Genomic DNA, 18,546 nt, shown 5'->3' with positions numbered 1-18,546 from the left:
CAGTCGTGCTAAATGTTTTATTGTGCCAAACATAAAATTACTATCCTCCCAGTTGTCAATAATATATTACTTAACACCTACTGCCTGGTCTTAAAGAAATTTCCAAATGTTAACACTGAAATTTTTAAATAGCATACTACTACCTGTATAGATTTCTGTAACAGTTATGATGGACCGAGTATGTTACAGTAACAAATAATCCAAAACAGATTTGTTTCTTGCCAACAATACATGTTCCTCTTTTGTCAGCTGGGGGTCTTCTCTTGCACCATCATCTTATTCCTTACAAGTCAGCCACTTATAAGAGCACTGAGAATAAAAAAGGTAAAAAAAGAAATCACACATATATAGTCTCTACCTATAAGTGGTATATGTCACTTCTGTTCACATTTCATTTGTCATAACAAGTCACGTGCCCATGCCTGACTTCAAAGAGATGAAATACACTCCTCTCTCAGGGAATAGAGGGGAAACAAATATTTGTGAAAAGCTACACAATATATTACAAGGCTTATAAGTACCATTACAGCTGTCTTTCATACCCTATTCTGAATGTTTTGTGTTCTAAGCCCTAAAAGCCATCAATAATTCCATGAAAATATTCTCTTCTCCCATCTAAGGCATCTTTGATTTCCTTGTTCCTTAGGCTATAAATCAACAGATTTAACATGGGGATCACCACAGTGTATGCAACAGAGAACAGCTTGCTTGGGCTCAGAAAATCATCAGAAGTAGGGCACAAATAGACAAAGCCATAAAAGAGAGTCACAGATGTCAGGTGAGAAGCACAGGTGTTGAAGGCCTTGGACCCGCCTCTAGCTAAGGTGATCTCCATGACGGTGGCAACAATATAATCATAGGATATCATGATAACAGTTGTGAGTCAAAATATCACTTTGAGCACAGAGGTCATGATTTGAAAGAAAAAGGTGTCAGAGCAGGTAGGATCAGCAACTGGGGAAGATCACAAAAGAAATGGCTGATGACATTTGGCCCACAGAAATAGAGCTGAAGTAAGGCACACAGCTGGACAAATGAGCCACAGAATCCAGTTACATGAGATCTCACCACCATCTGCACACAGAGGGTGGGCGACATGATGGTGATGTAGAGCAGAGGGTTACAAATGGTAGCATATCGGTCATAAGCCATGGCTGACGGGAGATAGCACTCACTCAGACCCAGGGTAAAGAAGTACTGCATGGTGTGCCCCCAAGGGAGATATATATCTGCTTCTTGAAGAAATATGACAGCCTCTTGGGAGCTGTGGAGGACATGGAACAAATATGTAAGGAGGTGACTTTAGTGATAAAGAAGTACACGGGTGTGTGCAGGTAGGAGTTCATCTCGATCAGAGGGATGAGATTCACATTCCAGGACCCTGTCATGAGGCAGATGCCTAGGAATATTGAAAAGAGGATGACTTCAAGTTTTGGAAATCCAGAGAATCCCAATAGAATACACCTGGTAACTGTAGTGCTGTTTCTTCCTTCACCCATTGCCATGATGTTTTTGAGACCTGAAGGGAAATAATGAAAGAAATCTCTCATTATTCCAGTATCTTCAGGTTATTATACATGGTGTAACTTAGCTATTCAGCTGACTACTTTAAATAATTTCCCTGTAAACAATATAACAAGAAAAAAAAAAGAAAGAAAAAGAAACTTCCAATACATATTCTTATTTCTTTATTTCTTAGGAATATTTTTATTAACTTCTATTGAAAAAGTCCATATAATCACCTACATTCGTCTTCACCTACATTTAAAAAATAATTTATCTAAAGACACATACCCCATTGATGATGGGTGAATTAAGGGGGTAGTGGAGCAAATGAAACTTATGAAAAAATTCAAAAAAGAAACTAAACATTATCTTGAGATCATACATGGAGGGCAAACTGCCCAAACTAGCAACTAAAAATCCTGGATAAAATATTTTAGAAATTTGCTCAAATGCATCAATTAGTTGGTTTTCTTTAAAGGCAAATACTATTCAAAACAAATACTAACACAGAACACAGCAAGCTAGCAGAACAGTGAACCTGGTTTGGTATTGCAGACATTCGTCAAACTGAGACAATGGAGCATAGATTTTTTTAGCTTCATGGAACTCAGGAATCTGGAATAAGGACCCAATCAAGGTGAACTCTAACAAGAGATTCCCATATAAGGCGGGGACTCCCAAAGGAATATACCATTAATACAAAAGTAAAAGCTCAATTAATCATTATCCTACAATAATGCAAAGAAAGTTGAAAGTCTAGAACTTGGCATTGAGTAGAAACGATGAAGTTGTTTTAATCTCCTCAAAGAAATTCATAACTATAAGACAGTCAACACTATTTGGAATGCCTCGTGAAGTCCAATTTCACACTGCTTGAAATACCTGAAAAACCTCAAATGGGAATTGAGTTTAAAGAAATACTCAATATAGTCAATTCAATAGGCTAATGCAATTCAATGTAGTTACTCCATAAATCACTGGTCACAAGTCAGGTATGAGATAAGGAGCTTGTGGCACATTATAAATCAATTCACAGCTTCACTCAAAGTATTGCTATGAAATAAATGATAGCTGAAGTAAACAGTATGCTTAATGCTGTAGATAAAGATTTACATTCTGGGGAAATCTTATCTTGCTGTCATTTGCAGGCTGGCACCAGTCCACGGACCTCAATTTGAATAGCACTGTTTCAGATACTTGACAGAAGCAGATGGAAGTGCTCTCTGGAGAAACCCACCTTCATTTCAAAGTTCAAAGTGTGTTCATAGATGTAATTCCAAGAAAATTAATAGCTCAAAGTCAAAAATCACTAAGTATATAGATATATGGGAGTTAACAAAAAATTAGCAAAAGTATACCAAAAAAGGGTTTAGATCATTGAATTTATCAGAATAAAAGTAAATTAGTTGCACAGGTTTAAAAACAAATACGGACATCTGTAAATATGAGTAAAGAACAAGCAGACTCATACATGGTTCGTGAGAACACACTGAAAACTGCCTGACTCTGTGGGTCTGGGAGAGTCTCACAGATCTGAGTGTTTAGCAATGCTCTGGGGGATGCAAGCTGTAACACCCACCCTTGCTTTGAAGGATGAAGAAAAAACATACCATTTTAAGAATTCTGTCTCAAGAGAGAACAAGAAATGTGGAGCAAGAATATGCATGGAAAAAGTCTGAGGAAACTTCAGAATCTCTATCAGGGCTGACAAAAGATACTTGTCTCCTAAAGCCAGTTGGTAAAGCCTGAAGGAGCCCACTCCTTCTTTATATGCAACGACATCAATGCAAATCTTCAAAAAACATGAAAAAATCAAGGAAACATAACACCACCAAATTTTCTAGTAACTGGCCCCAAAGAAATATAGATCTGGATGTGCATAATAAGAATTCAAAATAGCTGCTTTAAGGAAACTCAGTGAGCTATATACGAAAACACACACAAAAAACAGTGAGATCAGGCAAACAAAACACAAACAAAATGAGAAGTTTAACAGAAAGAAAAAAAATCATTAATAAAAGAGACTAGCAGAAATTCTGGAGTTGAGGACTACAATAAATGAAATGAAAAATGCCATGGAAATTGTCATTATAAGATTGGACCAAGCAGAAGAAAGAATCTGTTAAATAGAAGACAGTCCTTTGGAATCATCCAGTCAAAGGAAAACAAAAAGAAAAGGATGAAAGAAGTGAAAAATACCTACATGGACTATGGGAAATCATTAAGAAAAACTTTCTTTACATTATCAGATTCTAAGAAAAGAGAAGGAGAAAGGGGCTGAGAGCTCATTTACATAAATAATGGCTAAGAATTTCCCAAATCTAGGAAGATATTTGGACAATCAACTTCACGAAGCTCATGGAGTCCCCCAAAACTTCAACCTAAAGTTATCTTCTCTGATATATTATATTTAAACTATATGAATCAAAAACACACAAAAAGAAATTTAAAAGCAACAATTGAAAAAAAATCCTCACATACAAGTGAACTATCAGCAAATTTCTCAACAGAACTTTGTAGGCCAGGAAAGACTTGAATACTATATTCAAGGTGATAAAAGAAAAAACTGCTAACCAAGAATACTTTACCCAGCAGAGTCATCCTTCATAAATGAAGAAGAAATAATAACTTTCCAAAGCAAAGAAAAGTTGAGGTGGTACAGCACCACTAGACCAGGCTTACAAGAAATAAGGAAAAGTCTTCAAGCTGAAAGGAAAGGGTACTAATAAGTAATATGAAAACAGAAAACACACTGACAATGGTAAGTATATAGCCAGATTCAAAGCACTCTAATACTGTAATATAATGGTGTGTTAAACACTTAACTCCAGTATAAAGGTCAAAGGACAAAAGTATTTAAAAAAATGACTATATCTGTGCTAATTTGGTAATGGATACACAATATAAAAAGAAGTAACTAACTTGTGACATCAAAACCATAAAAGATGGAAGGGGAGGAATATAAGAGTAGATTTTATATAATCAAAGTTGTTATCAGCATAAAATAGACTATTATATCCATAAGATGTTTTATGTAAAGCCACATTATAGCCGTAAAGAAAAATCCTACAGGGCACCTGCAAGGCTTAGTCGGTTAAATGTCCAACTTTGGCTCAGGTCATGATTCACCATTCATGGGTTTGAGCTCTGCATTGGGCTCTGTGCTGACAGCCCAGAGCCTGAAGCCTGCTTTGGATTCTGTGTTTCCCCTCTCTCTTTCCCTCCATCTCTCATGCTCAGTCTCTCTCTTTCTCTCAAAAATAAATAAAACCATTAAAAATTTAAAAAAAGAAAAAAGAAAAATCCTACAGTATATGCATAAAAGATAAAGAGAAGTAAAAGCATGCCACTATGGAAAATTATCAGTTCACTAAGGAAAACAGAAAGAGAAGAAGAAAGGAGCAAGGGAACTTTGAAACAGCCAGAAAACAATTAGTAAAATGTCATTAGTAAGTCCTTTCCCACCAATAATTACTTTAAATGTAAGTGCACTGAATTCTCCAATCAAAAGGCACAGAGTGGCTGAAAAGTTTAAAAAAATAAATAAATAAAAAGACTCAACCATATACTGCCTAATGAGACTTACTTCAGGTTTAAGGACACACAAAGGCTTAAAGGAAAGGGCTGGAAAAAGATATTTAATGAAATGGAATATTTTTCACCCCATTGGAAGTGAAATGCGATGGAAATGAAAAGAGACCAGGACTAGCTATACTTACACCAAACAAAACAGACTTTAGGGCAAACACTGTTACAAGAAACAGTGAAGGTCATTATATAATGATAATGGCTTAATTTATCAAGAGCATATAGTAATAATAAATATATCTGCACCTACCATTAGAACACCTAAATATGTATTAAGCCAATACTAACAGAACTTAAGGGAATAACAGACAAAAATACAGTAACAGTACTCCACTTTCAACAAAAGATAGGTCATCTAGATTAAAAATTAATAAGGAAATATTGGACTTGAGATATACTTTAGACCAAATGAACCAAAATGCCAAATATAGAGTATCAACAGCAACAGAACACACATTCTTCTCACACACACATGACCATTCTCTAGGATGTCCTTAGGCCACAAAACAAGTCATAAAAAATATGACAACTAAAATGGTATCAAGTATATTTTTCAACAACAGTGATATGAAACTAAAAATCAAAACCAGGAGGAGACCTGGAAAAATAAAAAATACATGGAAATTAAATGACCCACTCCTAAACAATCAATGGGTTAAAGAAGAAATCAAGAGAAATGAAAGATATATTAAATGAAAATAGAAACAGGATACCAAACTACGGAATGCAGCAAGAGTAGTTCTAAGAGGGAATTTTATAGAAATAAGTGCCTCCATTAAGTTCTGAAATAAACAATCTAAATTTATACCTCAAGGAACCAGGGGGAAAAAAGGAGTAAACTAAGCCCAAAGTTAACCAAAGGGAGATAATAACAAAGATCAGAAGAGAAATAAATAAAATAGACACTAGAAAAAAAAAATAAAAAGACTTAAAAAATAAGACCTGGTTTTATTAAAAGATAAACAAAATTGACAAATCTTTAGCTAGATTAACTAAGAAAAACAAAAAGAAGACTCAAATAAAATCAAATGAAAGAGGAGACATTACAATTGATAATAGAAACACAAAGGATCATAGGATACTGCTCTAAACAATTATATGCCAGAAAATGAGGAAATCTAGAATAAATGGCTAAATTCCCAGAAATATACTCACTACCAAGAATGAATCATGAAGAAATAAAAAACCTAAAGATGGATAACAACTAAGAAAATTGACACAGTGATCAAAAGCTCCTCCACAAATAAAAGACCAGGACCAAAGTACTTCCTGGGTGAATTTTACCAAGCATTTCAAGGAGAATTAATACCAGTTCTTCTCAAACTCAAAAAGCACAATAGGCTGGGGCACCTGGGTGGCTCAGTCGACTGAGCCACTGACTTTGGCTCAGGTCATGATCTCTGGGTTTCTGGGTTTGGCCCCACATCAGGCTCTGTGCTGACAGCTTGCTCAGAACCTGGAGCTTGTTTGGGATTCTGTGTCTCCTCTCTCTGCCCCTACCCCATTCATGCTCTGTCTCTCTCTGTGCCTCAATAATAAATAAATGTAAAAAAAACAACAACAGCACAATAGGAGGGCACACTCCCAATTCATTATCTGAGACCAGCATAACCCCAAAACCAAAGCCAGATGAGGACATTACAAGAAAAGAAAACAACAGACAATATCCTTGATGAATACAGATGCAAAAATTCTCAACAAAATATCAGCAAACCAACCCCAACAGCGTATTAAAAGGATCATGCACCGTGATCAAGTGGGATTCATCCTGGGTGCAAGGTTGATTTAACATATATATAAATCAGTAAGTGTGACACATCACACTAATTGAAGATACAACGATCGCATGATCATCTCAATAGATGCAAGAAAAGCATTTGACAAAATTTATCATTGTTATGATAAAAACCCTCAACAAATTGGGTATAGAAGACCATGTAGCATGGTGATTATAGTTAATAATACTATATTATATTCTTGAAAGTTGCTAAGAGAGTAGATCGTAAATGTTTTCAGCATAGAAACAAAGGTCATTACATGAGTGGATAGAGGTGTAAAACTAACACTGTGGTCATTTCACAAATATGTATACATCAAATCTTCACACTGTATACCTTAAACTTGCACAATGTTATATGTCAATTATATGTCATTAAGCATAGAAAAAATGAAATAGGAAAAACACTAAAAAATAATTTGGTAATAGCAGCCTAAAATTTAATGAGGTTAGACTTAGAGATTGGATGTAAATATCTTGTTTGGGGAAAAGTTAGCACATAATGATCAACACCAAGTCATCTCTTGGTCAAGTTATAGGACTTCAGTGATAAAAAAGGAATCCTTTGGACAGAAAAGTAGCAAGATACCTGTAGGGGAAAACATCAGATTGGCACTGGACTTCTCCACCGTAACACTGAACACCAAAAGGTTGTGGAGCAATATTTATAAAATTCACCTCCTTTTATAACCAAACTGTTGTTCCAATATTAAGGCCACAGGAGAATATTTTCCACCATGAAAAATCTCAGAAAGCACAGTATCTATTAACCCTTAATGAAGAAAAAAAAAAAAAGCTACTAGAATATGAATGTGAAACAACAAAGATTTATTTTTAATATACTAGTGACGGCATTTCATTCCGTTAAAACAACCACAGCCATTATGGTTACAGGATATACAAATGTATCACATGGAGATGACTCAAACACTTTTCAGTCACTTGAAATGATAATGTAAACATATATTTATTGACAATAAAAATATGCAAGATAAAATAAGTGGAAAAGTCAGGTTACAGAACAATGCATATTGAAAAATAAGACACACAACTATATATATACATGCACACGTAAGAAAAAATTTCAAAGTATTTACATGAAGATAATAGCAGTGGTTATCTGTGGATGGTGAGAGCGTGAGTGATATCATTGTCCTCATAATGCCTTATCTGGGTAATTTACAGATTTTTAGTGGGAATATTTTGTGTTGACTATTAGGAGAAAATTTAAGATATTTTTCTGTAAAAAGATACAATTAATATAACTCATGTTTTAACAGGTTCAGATAAAATGAATTAGTTAGAAGAGTCATAAAGGCAGACAAGTTTATCAATTTCCAGTGCCTAAAAAATGGCAATAGAAAGCCATTTTCAATGTTTCAAAAGTTAATGAAAATGTGTACATTTCCATTATACCAGAGATTTTTGTGTTTTTTTTTTCTTTAGAGATTTTAAACTACCAAATTCCTTTGCTTTGCAGGAGAATAATGACAATTTACTGTGATTTCTTCAGTTTAGACTAAGAGGAAGATTTGATTGTCTTTAATAAAAATGAAGAAATTCATTAAGAAAGAGTTTAAACCATTACCTGTCCATGGTGTGTTTTGGCTAAAGTTTATAGTTTTTAAAAAAATTCCTCTCATATTTAGTTCTTTCTCTAAATTTGGATGCCTGTTTTCTTGCAAAATATGTCAGAAGCCTGTATATATTTTTTAAATTTTTATTAAAATCCATATAGTTAATTAACATATAGCGTAATAGTTTCAGGTGTATAATGTAATGATTCAACACTTCCATACATCACCTAGTGCGTATCACAAGTGCATGCCTTAACCCCCAACACTTCTTTCACCCATCCCACAGGGACCTCCCCTCTGGCAACCTTCAGTTTTTCTATAATTAAGAGTCTGTTTCATGGTTTGGCGCTCTCTCTCTCTCTCTCTCGCTCTCTCTCTCTCTCTCTCTCTCTCTCTCTCTTTCACTTTGCTCATTTTTCTTTTAAGAATGACTTCTTGTTATGATGAGCCAGGAAAACAAGATTCTACTGAAAACTGGAACAGCTGACAGAATATGTTTGAACTAAATTAAACCTTTTTCAGTGTGGCCTTTTCTCTCCCTTTAGTTGCGGAGTTTGATCTGTCAGTCTTCAGGTCTATTTCTGATGTGTTTAGGATGATTTATTAGTTATCTAGTTGTGTTTGGTGAGTCTAGGTCCCTCTGCTCCACCACCATCTTCCTCTCCTATACGCCTGTATATTTTACTTATCTACTTTAAGACCTACCTGCCAAATTTACTTATAAAATTATTTTCTTTTCCCAACCTATTTGTTTATTATTTTTCCTTCTGTTTTCCTTACTGTTTGTATTGATATTCTTTTTCCAATTCATTCAATTACAACCTTTGGTACTTTATTTCTTTTCAAAAGATTACCTCTGATTTTAGCCTTGACTGCATCTCTTAAGTACTGTTACATTTTACTTATATTTTCCTTGTATATTAAGAGTATTTGACACCTTGTGTAGAGAGAAGGTTTTGATGTCTGCAATCCTGAGTCTGAGTACTTACCCCTTCACTTGCTAACTTTAGTTCTCAATTCTTCTGGCCTCAGTTTCCTCATCTGTAAAGTTGGATAACAATAGAATTTAGCTAATTTAAACAATTTAAATTTCTTGAATATAGCACTCATAAATAACAATACATGACACATATATAGTATTTATCATGTGCCAAGGTACTCTTCTGAGAAATATCAACTCAATTCTTCCAAAGTGAGATTTAACAAGGTAGATATAATATCTATCTAAGAAGACAGATATAAGATCCCTATTTTACTGATGAGAAAACTGATGCACAGAAAGATTATGTAACTTGCCCCACATTACACAGCTGGTAAGTGACAGAGCCTGGGTTTGAAATGAAGTGTTTTGGCTCAGGAGAAATTTAATTTCCAATTACAAAATATACTGATTCATTCTTGCTGCATTAACAAACTACCAGTGTTTACTGCAACATTCATTTATTGCCACTTATTCATCTTCAGGTCAGCTGAAGGTTAGCTAAGATTCAGCCAATCTAGAGGAGGCTTAAATGGGTGACTCTTTTGAAGTTGGCTGGTCTTGGTTGAGGTTGAATGAGATAGCTCTGACCCACATGTCCCTCTTCCTAGGACCAACAGTCAGCCAGGACATGTTTTTCTCATAGCAAAGGCAGAAGCACAAGGAAGCAAGTGAAAACACACAAGGAAGCAAGTGAAAACACACAAGGCCCTAAGGCCAATGATGAGAACAAATACTTTGTCACTTCCGTCAACTAAAGCAAATCACAAGGCAAACCCAAGGTGAAGACTAAAGGGAGCCTTGAAAATTGGTGCTAACAATTCAATCTATCACATAGAGTGACTGGATTTTCTGTTACTTTTTCTTAATTAATACTCTTTTGGTCAGATTACTGTTGCCAGAAATTTATTGACATTTTATTCTGTTACCTAGTTCCGGTTTTCTTTTTTAAAGTTTTATGAATCCAGAAAAAAAGATATGTATTTATGATAATCAATTTAAATCTATCACTAATGCTTTTAAATACCATATGTTTAAATTCAATTTTTGTCAACTCTAGATCTTAAAATTGATTGGATGTAAAATTCATGGAATTTTAATTGTGGTACCATAACTTTATTTTTGCATTTTTCACATTTAACTTCGCATGTTTTGTGGCTGTTATTCAATGCAGTTGTTTTATTACATCATTATGAATTGGTGTATTTTGTTGATACTTGAATTAGTTCATTCTTTCTCTTAAATTCTACTTGGCTTAAACTAATATTGCTACTCATTTAGTTGTTTCTGTATGCTATATGTATGTTCCTCACCATCTTGTATTTAATTATTCTGAGTCATTTGCCTTTAGGAGGATCTTTATTATTTTTTTTAAATTTTTTTAATGTTTTATTTATTTTTGATACAGAGAGAGACAGAGCATGAGAGGGGGAGGGTCAGAGAGAGAAGGAGACACAGAACCGGAAGCAGGCTCCAGGCTCTGAGCTAGCTGTCAGCACAGAGCCTGATGCGGGGCTCGAACCCACGAATGTGAGATCTGACCTGAGCCAAAGTCGGAGGCTTAACCGGCTGAGCCACCCAGGAACCCCTAGGAGGATCTTTAATAAGCAGAATATCATGGTGGCTGGATATCTTTTAACCCAGTGAGACAACTGAATTTTTATTTGTCTAAATTGCAGTGTTTTGGGATGTTCTCCTCTCTAAGAAGTGAGTTTAACTCACACACACACCATCTTTGTATATGTCTTTTTCTGTTTGGGTGTTAGTAGTTCATTGTTTTGTTTCTTGCTTGTTTTTGTTGTTGAAGTTCTCCTGATTACTCAGGTCATATTCATTCAGTACTAGTTCAAGTAGAAGAGGTCAGTGAATTACCAAAGCTTCTCCCTCACTTACTTCCAAACAAGACCTTTAGTCTAATGTAATCAGTACAGTGACATTAGAAATTTCTCAAATGTCCTGGCATGCAGACTCTTATCAACTCTAGTAGGAATAAAGATAATTAATTATTTGCAACTTTTGCAAGTCATTTTGTTGGGAATGTATTGGGAATGACCAAGACATCAGTGTAAAAACTGCCATCTTGTCTAGAACCCTCAAACGGTTGCATGTTTTTAATACAATACATTTTCCATTAAAAAAATACAAAATGACTTATGGGAGTAATGTCAGTATCATTGTGACATAAGAAATTTTCTTTTTTACCTAACAGAGGACCATAGGGAGAGGAAGGGGGATAGAGAGCTTGGGAGAGTGAGGGACACAAATCATGAAAGACTATTGAATACTGAAAATGAACCTTGGACTGAAGGGGGAGGGGGAGGGATGAAAGGGGGTGATGGTCATGGAGGGGGGGCACTTGTGGGGAGAAGCACTGGGTGTTATATGGAAACCAATTTGACAATAAACTATTAAACAACTAAATAAAATAAAATAAAATAAATTTTCTTTTTTATCTCTCTTTTAACAATTAAAATCAGTATCATCTATGAACAAAAGTGTTGTTTTGGGGAGTTGTGGGTTCCAGCACCATTTGCCAAGGAGACTGAGAAGGATCTTTCCCACCTATTCATAGGTACTAGGCAGACAGACCTTGGTGTGGGCTGCAGAATCAAAAAACAAGCCAACCCCAATCCCTCTTGGCTATGGTTGGGGAAAAAAACCATGAGTGGTTGGCTTGGGCAGACACCCACAGATGAGAGAATTTACAGAAGTCCAAACTTCACAAGGAGATATTTCAGCACTGAGCTGGAGAAAAAAACTGAATTTGAATCTACTGGAGAAAGTAAGAGAAACTAGGCCAGTGCTATCCCTCCAAAAAGACAGCACAACACAGAACTGAACCAACGAGCAATAATTTCTCCCAAGGGGCAAAGGAAGAACGGTGAGTGAGTGCCTGACTAGCCTCATTGTGCTAACCTATTTCTCTCCTGCAATACCAGAATAGTGAGGCAGATCTCTATGACTGGGTAAGGAGAATAATCAAAAACCTCCCAATACAGAAAATAAATTCTCTGGTAAATTTTGCCAAATATTTCAAGAACAATTAATAATTTTTTTTCTCAAAATCTTCCCTAAAATTGAAGAGGATGGAACACTTACAAACTGTTTTTATTAGACCAGCATTATCCTGATACCAAAGCCAGATAAAGACACTACAACAAAATAAAAAATATAGACCAATATCCCTCATGAATGTAGATGCAAAATTTCTCAATAAAAAGTAGTAAAGCAAATTCAATGATATATTTTTTAAAAATCATGCGCCGTGATCAACTGGAATTTATCTTTGGGGCACCAGGATGGTTCAACAAACACAAATAAGTAAATGTGACACATCATTAATAAAACAAAAAATAAAAATCATATGGTCCTCTCAATAGATAAAGAAAATGCATTGGACAAAACACAACACTCCTTTGTGATTAAAAACTCTCAACAAATTGGGTATAGAAGGAACATAACTCAAAATAAAAATGGCCATATATGAAAAGCCTACAACTAACATCATACTCAACAGTGAAAGGCCGAGAGCTTTTTCACTAAGACCAGGAACGATAAAAGACTGCCCACCCTCACCACTCTCATTCAACATAGTACTGGAGTCCTAGATAGAGCAATGAAGCAAGATAAAGAAATAAAAAGCATACAATAGGAAAGGAAGAAGTAAAACTCTTTCCATTTGCAGGTGACTTAATCTTATATACAGAAAATCATAGTCAACCAAAACAGTGTCAGAAGTACCCAATGGATTCAGTAAAGTTACAAGACAGAAAATCAACATACAGAAATCATTTGTTTTTCCAAACACTAACAACAAAACATCTGGAAAAGAGGCAAAGGAAACTATCACATTCACAATTGCATCAAAAGTCAATAAAATATTTAGGAATAAACTTAACCAAGGAAGTGAAAGATATTTACAATGTAAACTACAAGACACTGATGAAAGAAATTGAATAGAACACAAATTAATGGAATAATATCCCATGTTCATGAACCATAAAAATTAAAATTGTTAAAATAACCACACTAACCAAAGCCATCAATAGATTCAGTGCAATCCCTACCATAATTCCAATGGCATTTTTCAAAGAAACAGAAAAAATCCAAACATTTTTATGGAACCACACACACACACACACACACACACACACAAAATGGCCAAAGCAATCCTGACAAAGAAGAGAGCCAGAAGCATGTCACTTCCTAATTTCAAACTATACTACAAAGCCATAATAAACACTATGGACATAAAAATAGATACATAGACTAATGGAACAGAACAGAATACCCAGAAATAAGCCCCCACATACTAATATTTGACAAAGGAGCAAAGAATAGTTAATGGAGAAAGAATAGTCTGTTCAACAAATGGTGTTGGAAAACTGGATAACCATATACAGAAAAAAAAATAGACTTCTATTTTACAACACCCACAAAAATTACTTCAAGAGAGATTAAAGTCTTAAACATATGACCTGAACCCATAAAACACCTAGAAGAAAACATGAGGAAGAAGCCCTTTGACATTGGTCTTGGCAATAATTTTTTGGATATGACACCAAAAGTATAAAAAACAAAAGCAAAAATCATCAAGTATGACTACATCAAACTAAAAATCTCTGCACAGTAAAAGAAACAACAACAAAATGAAAAGGCATTCTAGGAAGGGGGGAATATTTACAAACCATTTATGGTATGGTATGTATATAAAGAACTCATACAACTCAATAACAAAAAAATAATAATGATCCAATTAATAATGGGCAGAAGAAATTAATAAACATTTTTCCAAAGAAGACATCCAAATGTACAACAGGTACATAAAAGATGCTCCATGTCACTAGTCATCAGGGAAAGCAAATCAAAACCACAGTGAAATACCACCCCACCCCTGTTAGAAAGGCTATCATCAAGAAGATAAGAGATAATAACTATTGGTGAGGATGTAGAGAATAGGGAAAGCTAATGTACTGTTGGTACGAATACAAGTCCACCCACTATTAAAAGTGTGGAGGTCTCTCAAAAAATTAAAAATAGATCCACCATATGGTCCAGCAATTCCACTTCTGGGTATATACTCAACAGAAATAAAAATAGGATACTGAAAAGATATCTGCACTTCCATGTTTACTGCAGCATTATTCACAATAGACAAGATATGGAAACAACCTAAGTGTCCTTCAACAGATAAATGGATAAAGAAGATGTGGTATGTATGTACATATGTATATGTGTGTGCATGTTACATGTGTGTATATAACATATATAATTCAGCGATGAGAAAGAAGGAAATCCTTCCATTTGCAGCAATATGGATGGAACTTGATGATTTTAATCTAAGTGAGATAAGCCAGAAAAGACTAATTAATACTATATGATATCACCAGTATGAAGAATCTAAAAATGTTGAGCTTATAGAAACAAAGAATAGAATGGTGTTTAGCAAGGGCTGGGCGGCAGAATCAGACATTTGTAAAGGGTACAAATTTGCTATTTAAAGATAATTAAGTTCTGAAAATCTAATGCACAGCATAGTGATTATAGTCAACAATACTGTATTATATACTTCAGAGTTACTAAGAGACCAGATCTTAAATGTCCTCACCACAGACCAGAAATAATATTGCTAATGCTATAGGCAGTAACCACACTGCAACATACAAAGGTATCAAGTCAATAGATTGCACACCTTAAGCTTAGTTATATGTATATTATATCTCAATAAAATTTTTTCATAATTATAAAATGATATTATGTAACTTTTATTTTCTTAACTCTAATCCCACCTAGTGTCATTCAGATACCTTTCAAATGTGTTCTAGATTGTGCATCAGGAAGCACAGTTTTAATCATTGGTCCCTCAGAGGGCTAAAAACTACATTTTCATTTTGATGTGTACAGACTCAGCTATGTATCTCAGAGTGATCTAAAAGTCTAGAGACTGGAAATCTATTAAGTGAGCCATATGAATGTCTCAGATGAGTCCTGCCCAATGACAAGGTTCTGATTTTCCTTTATTCTTTAGACCTTGTTAGTGTGTGAGCATGTGAGATTTCAAAATCAGCTTACCATAATTTCTTGGGGCTCAAGTTTCTACTCATTAACTGATTTCTTGGTCTAAATAGTCTTTCTAAAACAATTTTAATAAATAATGGGTTTGATCTTTATACAGTATTAATAATAGAACATGACTGAAATTATTTGAAAAAAACACATTCATTAGAATGATTATTTCTAACATGAGAATGATTTTTAGGATCATTTAAGTAAAATTATTTGGGCCAAGAGATTAGTTATAAGATTGAGTAGAAACCCCTAATCTCATTTGGCGTCTTTGACTCTTGACTGAATACAAAGTGAAATTCTGAGTCTTTATGCTAAAATTCATGCTCAGCTTTTCATCCTTATTTATGGTCCATGGTTCCCAATTATACCGTTCTGCACATTCAACCCACTCTACTTTGCAACTTACTCTAAGGGGAATGCTCTTCTCTTTTGTGAAATAAATCCTGCAAAATGAGGCCAAGCTCTTCCTCTTGACTCAACTTTCCACTGACTCCCTAATAATCCACATGAATTCTTACTCTATTCATATCCCTTAGTCTGTGGGTCTATTTCAATCATCTTGCATCAAAATATGCCTAAAATGTAGAATTACTATTTTATATATGGGTCTGTGTCCTAACTAGATGTGAGGACAGGAAGCTTTTCTAATTTCTCTTTTCATCCTTACCACCCACCTAGATGTATGTATCTAGCAAATGCTTAGTGAGGCTTCAGATTGACTGTTCCCATGTGATATTACATGGCTAAATGTCTATTACTGTGGGCAAGCTCACCTGCCTTTTTAGTCCTATAGACTGATCTAGTTTAGAATATGTGGTTCATCTAAGAGTATTATCTGGTTTAAACCATTGGTCTAAATGTTCTTCAGGGACAAGTCTGAATAACTATGTTTTATTTTCCCCAGATTTTTTCTTTAAAATAATACTTAAAGGAATTTCCCATCAGTACTTCTAGCTAATGTTTCTCAACAGCAGCTGACTAAGGCATTTCTTGGAAGATAGCAGCTCCTGGGAACCTCACCCGTACACAGCAGCTCCCAGAAGGTTAACTTCCAGTTACCATCAGCAACTCTTATTCATCACCTCCCAAGCTCATCTGAACCCATCAAGAGTGAGATCTGTGCAGTGTTATGGAAATATCTTCCATTAACATCTAGCAGAGTTTTGTCTCCTAAGGAAGGCTTCACAGAACCTTAGCAACAGACCTCCCAAACATTCTTATACATATGTAAAGAGCAATGCTTCAAGAACATACCTCTACCTGCATTGGAGTTCCAAACATCCTTTGTTCATATTACAATTTCCTTGGCATGGGGTCACTCCCCACACTCTCACCCAGAGATTCCCCTTCTCTCAATCCTATCCAAATGTAAACTCATGGAAAATGTGGCAAAAGCTTTAAACACCTCTTCACTTAAAGTCCTTAAATAGAATAATTCATGTGACTAATTAAAATTGAGAATGAAAAGAATCCATTTAATTTATTCTTTGTAAAGAATCCATTAGTTTTCTAAGAATAATATATAAATGTAATGGCATTTAGTTTTTTATCATTTGGTTAATGTCTGAGCAATCTGGCAAATCAACAGTCAGGGTTGAGACACATCTTGTTCCTCTTTTCAACCAGACCTCGAGGACCAAATATTTTTTATTTTATTTTTTTAATGTTTATTTTTGAGAGAGACAAAGACTGTGCAAGCAGAGGTGGGACAAAGAGAGAGGGAGACACAGAATCCAAAGCAGCCCCAGGCTTTGGGCTGTCAGCACAGAGCCTGATGCAGGGCTCACACTCACAAACCATAAAACCATGATCCAGAAGTCGGACGCTTAACCTACTGAGCCACCCAGGTGCCCCAGAACCAAATGTTTTATTTTCTCCTTCAGACAACAAAAACTAACCAGAGTTGAGAACCCTGCCTATTGCTCTACATTTCCTCTCCTCGCCGTTGAGAGCTCCTGGAGAATATAAGTATTAGAGTAACTCTGACTGTCTACTTCATCCATTGTATGACCCAGACACCATAAGTTTCTATGACATAAAATACTGGAACACACACAATAAAAAAGAATGTAAAACAACCTTCTATATTTGTGTTTAGTCTCTGCAAATATTGAACATTCAGTAACTGTATTATTACAATGAATTCTTACACAAATCTGCTCACACCAAATATTAACAGTTGCCTAAAATACCAAAACAATTTGGTAGTGTGAGCCCATTGGCTATGTCAACCGAGGACAAATTTTCCAGATTTAATGGGAGAAAGAGAGGTTTGAGTCCCACAATATCAGAAATTGCTATTAGTTGACATGAATTTTGCGAATCATCCCCCATCAGAAATCCACATTGGATTTCTGAAGGGACCACATCTTTCATTCTATTCCTCTTTATGATTCAAATCACCTCCTTCTTCTTTAGATAACAGCTGGTGAAGACTGGGATACGACCAAATCTTAATAGCTAATTAGTCCTGAAAGAGGCCTTGGACAAACATTAGTTATCTCAGACTGTTCTTCCTAGAGACACAACCAGCTAATGTAAAGCTTTGCTTCTGCTCAAAGGCACATCCCCTTTCTCTGTTCTTTCCTATTATGGTCAGAAACAGAATAAATATCAATCACCATCATGTCTGGATTACGTTGCATCAAAATTTGGGGGAAACAGGTTTCTACATTCATGGGGGCTTCTGTTAAGTATAACTCTTTTACGATCAGAGGTCTGAGACTGAACAGGGCTCAATCTCTGAAGCAAAAAGAAGTGACAAGTTTCTAAACCTTAACATTTTACAAATACTTGCAGATTATTTATAAGTGATGAGGCCACTCCTCATGTAGGGTGAAAGTATGAACCTCCAGGACTTAAATGTCTTGGGTTTGTGTGGAATCAAGTCACCTGACCATCCATTTGGCATATTATCTGTGTCAAATTAACCTTTCTTCATCCAAAGACAGTATGAAATTTGTTATAGTCCATTCTCGTGCATATTGTTGAGAGTTAAGGTTCCTGATAGGACAAATCTGGACAGGACATCAGCAGTACATTCTTTTCTC

General features: G+C 35.2%; 1 pseudogene; it reads right to left on the bottom strand.

The window, feature by feature from the left end:
* Nucleotides 1-571: 571 nt before the first annotated feature.
* Nucleotides 572-1,499, bottom strand: LOC115272382 (annotated as a pseudogene).
* Nucleotides 1,500-18,546: the final 17,047 nt, after the last annotated feature.

This window comes from Suricata suricatta, chromosome 11, assembly GCF_006229205.1.
Source record: "Suricata suricatta isolate VVHF042 chromosome 11, meerkat_22Aug2017_6uvM2_HiC, whole genome shotgun sequence".
Lineage (NCBI taxonomy): Eukaryota > Metazoa > Chordata > Mammalia > Carnivora > Herpestidae > Suricata > Suricata suricatta.
This window is presented reverse-complemented; position numbering and strand designations above follow the sequence as displayed.